This window comes from Schistocerca americana, unplaced genomic scaffold, assembly GCF_021461395.2.
Source record: "Schistocerca americana isolate TAMUIC-IGC-003095 unplaced genomic scaffold, iqSchAmer2.1 HiC_scaffold_16, whole genome shotgun sequence".
Taxonomy (NCBI): domain Eukaryota; kingdom Metazoa; phylum Arthropoda; class Insecta; order Orthoptera; family Acrididae; genus Schistocerca; species Schistocerca americana.
In genome coordinates, this window is record NW_025725687.1 from 12,427,254 (window position 1) to 12,438,139 (window position 10,886).

The following is a 10,886-nucleotide window of genomic DNA, read 5'->3' on the forward strand; positions in this document are numbered from 1 at the left end:
CTGCTATATTTATATATGATGATATCAAGGTAAATACATTGTTTGTTCTCTATTAATATCTTTCATTTGCTAACTATCCCGATCAGTAGTTAGTGCCTTCCATACTTTGATTCTTTTATTTAGCTGGCAGTAGTGGCGCTAACTGTATTGCAGTAGCTTGAGCAGCGAAGAGTTTTGTGAGGTAAGTGATTTGTGAAAGGTATAGTTTAATGTTAGTCAGGGCCATTCTTTTGTAGGGAATTTTGAAAGTCAGATTGCGTTACGCTAGCAAAATATTGTGTGTCAGTTTAAGCACAGATATGTATAATTGTTCAAAGGGGAGGTTTCATATGTCGACCCTTAGCCGAGGATACCTCACTGGAATCTTCTGATTTTTTCTTGTAGTTTGTGTAATTAGTGTAGCTATTGTTTATTGCTAGCGCGTAATTGTAGAGAGAATCTCCATTGTAGTTGCAGTCTTTCATTGTTGTACAGTAAAACAGTTGTGGCATGCATGGTGATTTGCACCAAGTATTTCGCAGCTGCAATTAACTAGATATTATTTTCAGTGCTATATTAATGTGTTCCCCTATTTTTCCTCTTCAAATTGTGTTTTTCTGTGTCGTCGTGTGAAATATTGTGACAATAATGGCGTGTGAAAAACGTAATATTAGGCTCCAATGTAAACTGAGAAATAATAGTGACGACGAGCGTAGCTTATCAGCACCACTGTGTAATGAATTAACTAATGTTCAAAGTAGTAATTTGGTAATTGTGCATAGGGAAATGGAGCGGGCGGCAAACAATGGCGTAGGCAGTGAAACAATTAGTGAACAGAGAAGCATTATCGATCGATCGCTCGGCAACAGCTCGCCTCAGGAATCCGAAATGACAGGACACAATTTCGCAAATACTGTAGATTCAGGTTTTGGGTTATCACCGTTTTCTCAAATAAGTCAAGACACATTTTCTGCTTGTCAAAATGTGAATGTTGCCGGTGCAAATGCACTGCCGAAAAGCGTAGAGAAACAGATTCCAGACACTAATACATTATTATTGCAATTAATGCAACAAATGGAACAAAATCAGAGACAAATGGGACAAAATCTTAAAAAGTTAGACACAATGGAACAAAATCAGAGACAAACACAGGATAAGCTTCAAAAGTTAGACACAATGGAACAACACCAGAGACAAACACAGCAACAGTTAGACGCAATGGAACAAAATCTTCACACCACGCTTGAACAAACACGTGAAGATATAACTACTGAGTTACATAACAACGAATCGAAATGTCAAAAAGTCTGTAATGACGTAAAAACACAAATTTGTGAGCATTTCCAACGTATTTTTTCGCGTCATGAAAATGCATTACAGAATCATGAAGCAGCCATAAAAGAACTGCAAACTATTGTTCATGAAAATCACAACACCTTGCAAGCTAAAATTGACTCAGTTGCATCTACCGATTCGGTTACGCAACTTGCAAAAACTCAAGAAAACTTGAAGGACACAGTAGATTCGATTTAAACACAAATGGACACTCTGAAACTTGGTTCAGAAAAACACACTGAGGAAATGTGTTCACTATCGGAGAAAGTAGCCGAACTTTCGGATCAGGTCACTAACTTATCTACAAAGGTAGATGATGATCTGAATGACACAAGACCTGTAGCTTTCACTGACACAGAAGAGTATGAACAAATTAGAAAATTCAAACAAAATCAAAATCAAATCAATACGCAACACCAAAGAGAAATCCGGGTAGTACAAGATCAGCTGACACAGGTAATACAAGAATTACGTATTTCAGAGGACACTCGCGCTCCAACACGGGAAGAGGGACTTAGAAATACGGAAAAGCCGCAAAATAATAACACAGGGCATTTCGGAAGTTGTGAAAGAAATTGGCAAGGCGCATTGGATTTTGAGATGGAACCGCCGACACGACGTAACAATGACCGATATGCTACTCGCCGACACGATGATTTTGACTATAAGCTGTTCATTAGTACACGTAAATTCAAAACATTTCAGAATTCTGGCAACGACATTCATCCACAAGCATGGCTCCATCAATTCTCGCATTGTTTTCCTCCCAACTGGTCGTTAGAACACAGATTAGAATTTATGTGTGGCTACTTGTAGAATGAACCAGCTGTAAGAATGCGATCGGTAATTCACGATTGCCACAGTGAAGGAGAGTTTTACCATGCCTTCCTCTCAGCATATTGGTCTCAAGCCACACAAGACCGAGTAAAACATAGCATCATAATGATGAAACATTTCGAACAATCTGAATTCTCCAGTCTTATGAAATATTTTGAAGACATGTTGCACAAGAATTAGTACCTGTCAAACCCATACAGCCCCTCAGAACTCATCCGCATTTGCTTAATCAAATTACCTGAACATTTACGACATATTATTTTAGCAGGACGTTGCAAAGACGACATTGAAGCTTTTCAGGGACTCCTACAAGAATTAGAAATTGACACAGACAGTCGCCGGATGCGAAAACAGGAAAACAGTCGCTACAGGTCACATACGTCACAATTCCGTGACGACAGAAACAATAAATGGACACGACAAGGCTATTCTCACAACACAAATCGTGACCAAAACAGACACCACCCTTATGACAACCGTTGGCAGAATAATAGTTACAGAGAAAGATTGCATTTCCGTAGTAATGAATATGACAGAGATTACCTTAGAAACAGACAATATGGGAACCAGAATAATTATTATCAAGGGAGGCAGAATAACTTCAGGCGCAACAGTTCGACGCACAGTTACGATTCAGGGGGAAATTCTCCACCACATGACCGACAAGAAAGAAGCTACAGGAACTACCGACATGACGACAGACGATATAATCATAACGACAGACGTCAATTTCATCAGAACTGGCGGGATTCTTACACGGCTGGGCCCTCTCGGCAAGGCGAATTTGTAGAAGTTAGGTCTCCTAATCCCAATAACGACGCGCGCCCACAAAGAGACAGACAATGACTCGCACAGCAGGCAGCCGCGTGCGCCAGGGGCTCAGAGAAAAATAACATAGACGCTAACCTTGAGAAAAATTTTAGCATTCTTTACCGATGTATACAACATGATAATTTCTTTGAAGTTGAAACTCTGTGCACTAGGAAGAGTAAAGGTTTACACCACATTTCACATGTAAAACCGTTTATAGAAAGATAATCTGCTTTTTACCTTTGTCTTTGCCATATAACTTTTCACTTTACGTTACTAGTATGCTTGTCAGACTTAGAATCTGTTAACATGCAACAATGTTTGAAGTTAAATATCCAGTCAAGAACCAAGAGAACTTACTGAGACAGAAATGACGAATGCATTGTTATAGTGAACAGACGTCACAGTGTTATTGTGTGTGTACATTCTTGCTTGTTAGCTGCACGATTAGAACATTTACCAGTACTGCTAATGTTATTTTAATGCAACATTTTGATTTACTTTAGTTTATTTGACAGCTACACGATTTCAACACGACGCTACTAATGACTGACTATTTACAATGTTGCTTTTGCAGTGTTTCTGTTTTATATCTGCACAGTTTTCTGTTTTATTGTGGAAAGTAAAACAGGTTTTAGTAGTAACTTTTGTAGTATAGCTACAATGAGACAGGGTTTTCCGTAGCACAACAATACGTTACAGTACAGTACTTTCTTCATCACAACAATAAGCGTAATAACTACGATATCTATACACAAAGCATTTCACTTTTGTTTATCATGAGGTAAGTACATTGACTTCTGCAGAACTTAGCTTTCGTAGGACGATAACTACGACACTTCCACAGAGATTATATTGCAACAAGACGCACATTTAGCGCTACAGGACACGTATTTGAGTGATTGATTTTGTACTTAAAAGTATTTATTTTTAAAGATATTTGGAGTACAATGATACAAAGGTTTTCCGTGATACATTTCATTCCATTGCTGTAATCTGTAACACCTGAGGGTATAATTACATTAATCCTCAGGGGGGTACACGCCTACTTGATGTACCATGTGTTTGGCAAGCACAAGGAACCCTAGCTAATATGGTATTTGCTTATACAACTTTACACATCGGTACCATATTTCTCTAACACACAAATTACACAGCTATCTGATCATTTAACTGAGAGAGATAAACATTTATTTTACTATATCAGTGACAGATGTTTACGTAATTACACAGTTGGATAACTTCACACTTATGAAACTGTATTTTGTCTGTACTTTGTAAACTGTTCATATTTTTTCGGAATCATTGTGATACTATGAGAGCTTTGAATGATGTATTTGGTATGAGATCATGATTTTGAAAGTACGTTTGAGGCAGCTGACACTTTTGACATGAGCAGAGAATTTTTTTAGGCTTAGAAATTATTGGAGGAAGTTACGACGATTTCGAGATTTGACTGAAGTGTTATGATGTTATTATTACGAAGACGATGTGTATTATGTTGTTGAGGAATGTTTATTATGCTACGTATTTCTCATGATGAAATATTGAAGAAGTGTCGACGAATATGTATATGTATAATGAGGTAAGGAATAATGAGTAGTGTTTAGGGACTCTGACTTATGGAAAAGGATGTTGGAAACCAAGAATCATACTTTAGAATTATGAAATGTGTGTACATGTGTGAATCATGTGTGAATGTATCACAATGCCACTGAAAATTTTTTTGGACACTGTTATATTCATAGGATTTGGTTTCTACACATTTGCAACGTAAATTCTCGACCTGTGAAATTTTGTATATATGACTGTCACTGTAGCGGAAACTGCTGTCGTAAATATTTCCGTAAGAAAGTTAAGTGACCACCCGCACGTAATGCGTCGTGGGCACCCACCTGGGCGACAGCCGCCCGAAAAAAAGCCATTAGGCTTTCAGCAGCACAGGTAGAAAAAAAGGGGGGGCCATTATACTCGCTATTGACATTTCCTTGTTGAAAGCATGCTGTGGAGCTGGTAATTTATGATATTTACTGAAATGCCTAATGAAATGACGAGAAATATTTTTACATCTGCACACCTGAATACGACAAGCGTCTTTCTACGAGAGTTGAGAGAATTTCTATTAACTTATGAAATGACACATGACTATTGAATGATATTTTTATGCTTTGGTTTGCGTAATTGCTTATTTCTTTTGATACCTGTTTTCCAGCTGTGTTACAGCATTAGTTTTATAAAATAAACTTAGATGCATTTGCTAATGTGAACACTTTCTGTCAACAGATCTATTAAATGATAATTTTGTAATCCACATTCTTTAAAAATAGGAGCACTTGGGAAGGAAAGAACAATAAGAAGGGACTAGTAACAGTAACTGGACACATAATTTTCTTTTCAAGTTCATGGTAATATTTTTTTGTATAATAAGTTGTTGTGGTGCACCACTTTCATTTACATAGACATTAAGATGTGAATATACACTTCCCTCATCTGCATTGTTGTTTTCACTGTAATATCTTTTCTGCTTGAGCTTTGTCATGTATAGATATAAGTTTTATATTTTTTATATTTGCTGCTGCTGTTTGCCAGGCATAGTGCTACTGAATTTTAAATTGTGTTACTCTGTTAAGCTAGTTTTACTACTGACTTATTGTTCTTGTTACTGTACATTGGCTCATATTAGTTGTAATGTTGAATTGCTTGGTAATTTAGATTTACTGTAGCTTGCTTTGCGATTTTCCATTTTTTTATTGCTGTTTATATTAATTGTTTTATGTGCTGCTGCATTGCCTCGTCCCTTAGTTTAGCATCTGAGCTCAGTAGATTTAAGTTAGCTTAAGAGGGGGTAGACTATATAAGAAACTAACTATTATAAATTTATAAGAAATAGGATACTGTACAGTGGAGAAAAACTATTATTGGCAGAGGATGTGAACAAAATACAGAAAGCATGCTTAGATAGAATTTTTTTGGTAGAAACAAAGGATGAAATAAGAGGAAAGATATATGAAGTTTTGGGTTGGACTGCAGTACCAAATGTTAAACTGATAACGAACCCTGTCCTTTCCTATTGGTGTTATCCCACTATGTGTTTGTGTACCCTTGTGTATTTGTTTTCTTCCTGTCTCTGTGTAGTTTCATAGAATTTTTTCTTCTTTTAATATTAAGCTACATTCACTATGATGAGGAATACTGTTATCCTCGAATATAATTGGCATTAATAATATGTTATTTACTTTGTAAAGATGTTAGACATTATTAATTCTGTTCTGTTTAATGCTCATGTGTGAACTTGATGTTTCAAAAGTTATTGTGATATTTTATGTATGTACTCATGTTATATTTCCACTGATGTATATGTTAGTTCCATTCTTTTGTAAAGCCTGTACTACAAATGTTATCTGTATTGTTATGTTTTTAATGATGTATTCTGTACCTTTGTTATTGTATTCTCATGTTATAAAATTGTAATTGTCACCAGTTCATGATATTATTAACTTGTTAGTTACATTTCACTGCACACATTTCTGTTGGTCATAGTATGTGGACAATATGTGAGAAGTTGGGACTGTTAGTGTTTGCACGTGTGTTACTAATTCAGCAAGGGACTGGATAACAGCATTGCTGGTTCTAAGGACAATTCCAAAAACTTTGTGAGTGCACAAGTGGTGGTTTATAGACTTGCTATATTATCCGCAAGACTCTTCGATGGTGATTGTGCACCTGCACAGTCAAAACAGCTGGCTGCTGGCTATCTCTACAAGGACTACAGTGGGTCTGCACCTCTGTTGGCCCACCAATACCGTAATCTCTACCAGGATTATAGTGGGTCTGCTCTGTGATGACCTACCTACCAATATTCTTCAAAACGTCGACTGACTCTGCTGTGGGTCTACTCTGTTGTGGCCCATTACCTGTCTGCACGTCGAGTCAGCACTGTCTTTCCGTTGGAAGGACAACACTACTTCTTCAAGACTGCATGGAAATCCACTGTGTCTGTGTGCATTGCCCTTTACTGCTCAGACTTTGAGAAAAACTCTGCATTTTTACTGTGATGAACAATGTCGACTGTCTTTATGGACTGTGAGAAATTTTTAGCTTTTGACCAACTTGTATTAATAAGTGCGTGCAATAGATTTCTTTGTTATTGTACTTATGAAAATTTTTTTTCAAATCTGTATTGGCCACTGCCCAATCCAATTTGTAAAAATTTTTGTGGTGAGCATGGGGGCTATGTAAGTAGGCTGTTTAGGTTTTTTTATTGGTAACGCCACCTCTGTATGAAAATCACTGGCTGTGCTGTGTGCAGTCTGTGGCTAGTTTGCATTGTTGTCTGCCATTGTAGTGTTGGGCAGCGGCAGCTGGATGTGAACAGCGCGTAGCGTTGCGCAGTTGGAGGTGAGCCGCCAGCAGTGGTGGATGTGGGGAGAGAGATGGCGGAGTTTTGAAATTTGTCATGATCTGCTATATTTATATATGATGATATCAAGGTAAAAACATTGTTTGTTCTCCATTCATATCTTTCATTTGCTAACTATCCCTATCCGTAGTTAGTGCCTTCCATAGTTTGAATCTTTTATTTAGCTGGCAGTAGAGGCGCTAACTGTATTGCAGTAGCTTGAGCAGCGAAGATTTTTGTGAGGTAAGTGATTTGTGAAAGGTATAGTTTAATGATAGTCAGGGCCATTCTTTTGTAGGGAACTTTGAAAGTCAGATTGCGTTGCGCTAACAAAATATTGCGTGTCAGTTTAACCACAGTCATGTATAATTGTTCAAAGGGGAGGTTTCAAAGGCACAATGCCGACTTAAGTACAAGAGGACTGACACTCTTTCTATGATTTGAACCTCTACTGTGAGTCCAGTTTTAGATTCCGATGCTTCACTTCAGGTTTACTGTATCCCTTTTACCTTCTTATTGACGATGCAACACAGAAATTGCATCCGAATTTAATACAAAGAGCTCAATGCAGACTTAAGTACAAGAGGACAGACACTCTAACTTTCTATGACTGGAACCCCTCCTATGAGTTCGGTTTTAAATTCCGATGCTTCACTTCAGGTTTACTGTATCCCTTGCACCTTCTTATTGACGATGAAATACAGAAATTGCATCCGATTTGAATACAAAAGGCACAATGCCGACTTAAGTACAAGGGACTGACACTTTAACTTACTATGATTTGAACCTCTCCTATGAGTCCAGTTTTAGTTTCCGATGCTTCACTTCAGGTTTACTGCATCCCTTGGACCTTCTTATTGACGATGAAACACAGAAATTGCATCCGAATATAATACAAAAGGCACAATACCGACTTAAGTACAAGAGGACTGACACTCTAACTTTCTATGAACTCAACCTCTCCTGTGAGTCCGGTTTTAGATTCCGATGCTTCACTTCAGGTTTACTGTATCCCTTGGACCTTTTTATTGACGATGAAACACAGAAATTGCATCTGAATTTAATACAAATGGCACAATGCCGACTTAAGTACAAGAGGACTGACACTCTAACTTTCTGTGATTTGAACCTCTCCTGTGAGTCCAGTTTTAGATTCCGATGCTTCACTTCAGGTTTACTGTATCCCTTTTACCTTCTTATTGACGATGAAACACAGATTTAATGCATCCGAATTTAATATAAAAGGCACAATGCCGACTTATGTACAAGAGAACTGACACTCTAACTTTCTGTGATTTGAACCTCTCCTGTGAGTCCAGTTGTAGATTTCGATGCTTCACTTCAAGTTTACTGTATCCCTTGGACCTTTTCATTGACGATGAAACACAGAAATTGCATGCGAATTTAATACAAAAGGCACAACGCCGACTTAAGTACAAGAGGAATGACACTCTAACTTTCCATGATTAGAATCTCACCTGTGAGCCCAGTTTTAGATTCCGATGCTTCACTTCAGGCTTACTTTATCCCTTAGACCTTCGTATTGACGATAAAACACATATTTATTGCATCCGAATTTAATACAAATGGCACAATGCCGACTTATGTACAAGAGGACTGACACTCTAACTTCGTATGATTTGAACATCTCCTGTGAGTCCAGATTTAGATTCCGATGCTTCACTTCAGGTTTACTGTAACCCTTGGACCTTCTTATTGAGGATGAAACAGAGAAATTGCATCCGAATCTAATACAAAAGGCACAATGCCGACTTACGTACAAGAGGAATGACACTCTAACTTTCTATGACTTGAACCACTCCTGTGCGTCTAGTTTTAGATTCCGATGGTTCACTTCAGGTTCACTGTATACCTTGGACCTTCTTATTGACGATGAAATACAGAAATTGCATCTGAATTGAATACAAAAGGCACAATGCCGACTTAAGTACAAGGGACTGACACTTTAACTTACTATGATTTGAACCTCTCCTGTGAGTCCAGTTTTAGATTCCGATGCTTCACTTCAGGTTTACTGTATCCCTTGGACCTTCTTATTGACGATGAAACACAGAAACTGCATCCGAATTTAATACAAAAGGCACAATGCCGACTTAAGTACAAGAGAACTCACACTCTAACTTTCTATGATTTGAACCTGTCCTGTGAGTCCAGTTTTAGATTCCGATGCTTCACTTCAGGTTTACTGTATCCCTTGGACCTTCTTATTGACGATGAAACACAGACATTGCATCCGAATATAATACAAAAGGCACAATACCGACTTAAGTACAAGAGGACTGACACTTTAACTTTCTATGAACTCAACCTCTCCTGTGAGTCCGGTTTTAGATTCCGATGCTTCACTTCAGGTTTACTGTATCCCTTGGACCTTCTTATTGACGATGAAACACAGAAAAAGCATCCGAATTTAATACAAAAGGCACAATGCCGACATAAGTACAAGAGGAATGACACTCTAATTTTCTATGATTTGAACATCTCCTATGGGTCCAGTTTAAGATTAGGATGCTTCACTTCAGGTTTACCGTAAACCTTGGACCTTCTTATTAACGATGAAACAGAGAAATTCCATCGGAATTATATACTAAAGACTCAATGCCGACTTCAGTACAAGAGGACGGACACTCTAACTTTCTATGATTTGAACCTCTCCTGTGAGTCATGTTTTAGATTCCGATGCTTCACTTCAGGTTTACTGTATCCCTTGGACCTTCTTATTGACGATGAAACACAGAAATTGCATCCGAATTTAATACAAAAGGCACAATGCCGACTTAAGTACAAGAGGACTGACACTCTTTCTATGATATGAACCTCTCCTGTGAGTCCAGTTTTAGATTCCGATGCTTCACTTCAGGTTTACTGTATCTCTTTTACCTTCGTATTGGCGATGCATAACAGAAATTGCATCCGAATTGAATACAAAAGGCACAATGCCGACTTAAGTACAAGAGGACTGATACTCTAACTTTGTATGATTTGAACATCTCCTGTGAGTCCAGTTTTAGATTCCGATGCTTCACTTCAGGTTTACTGTATCCCTTGGACCTTCTTACTAACGATGAAACACAGAAGTTCCATCGGAATTAAATACTAAAGGCACAATGCCTACTTCAGTACAAGAGGACTGACCATCTAACTTTCTATGAGTTCAACTTCTCCTGTGAGTTATGTTTTTGATTCCGATGCTTCACTTCAGGTTTACTGTATCCCTTAGACCTTCGTATTGACGATAAAACACATATTTATTGCATCCGAATTTAATAAAATGGCACAATGCCGACTTATGTACAAGAGGACTGACACTCTAACTTCGTATGATTTGAACATCTCCTGTGAGTCCAGATTTAGATTCCGATGCTTCACTTCAGGTTTACTGTATCCCTTCGACCTTCTTAGTGACGATGAAACACAGAAATTGCATTCGAATTTAATACAAAAGGCACAATGCCGACATAAGTACAAGAGGACTGACACTCTAACTTTGTATGATTTGAACATC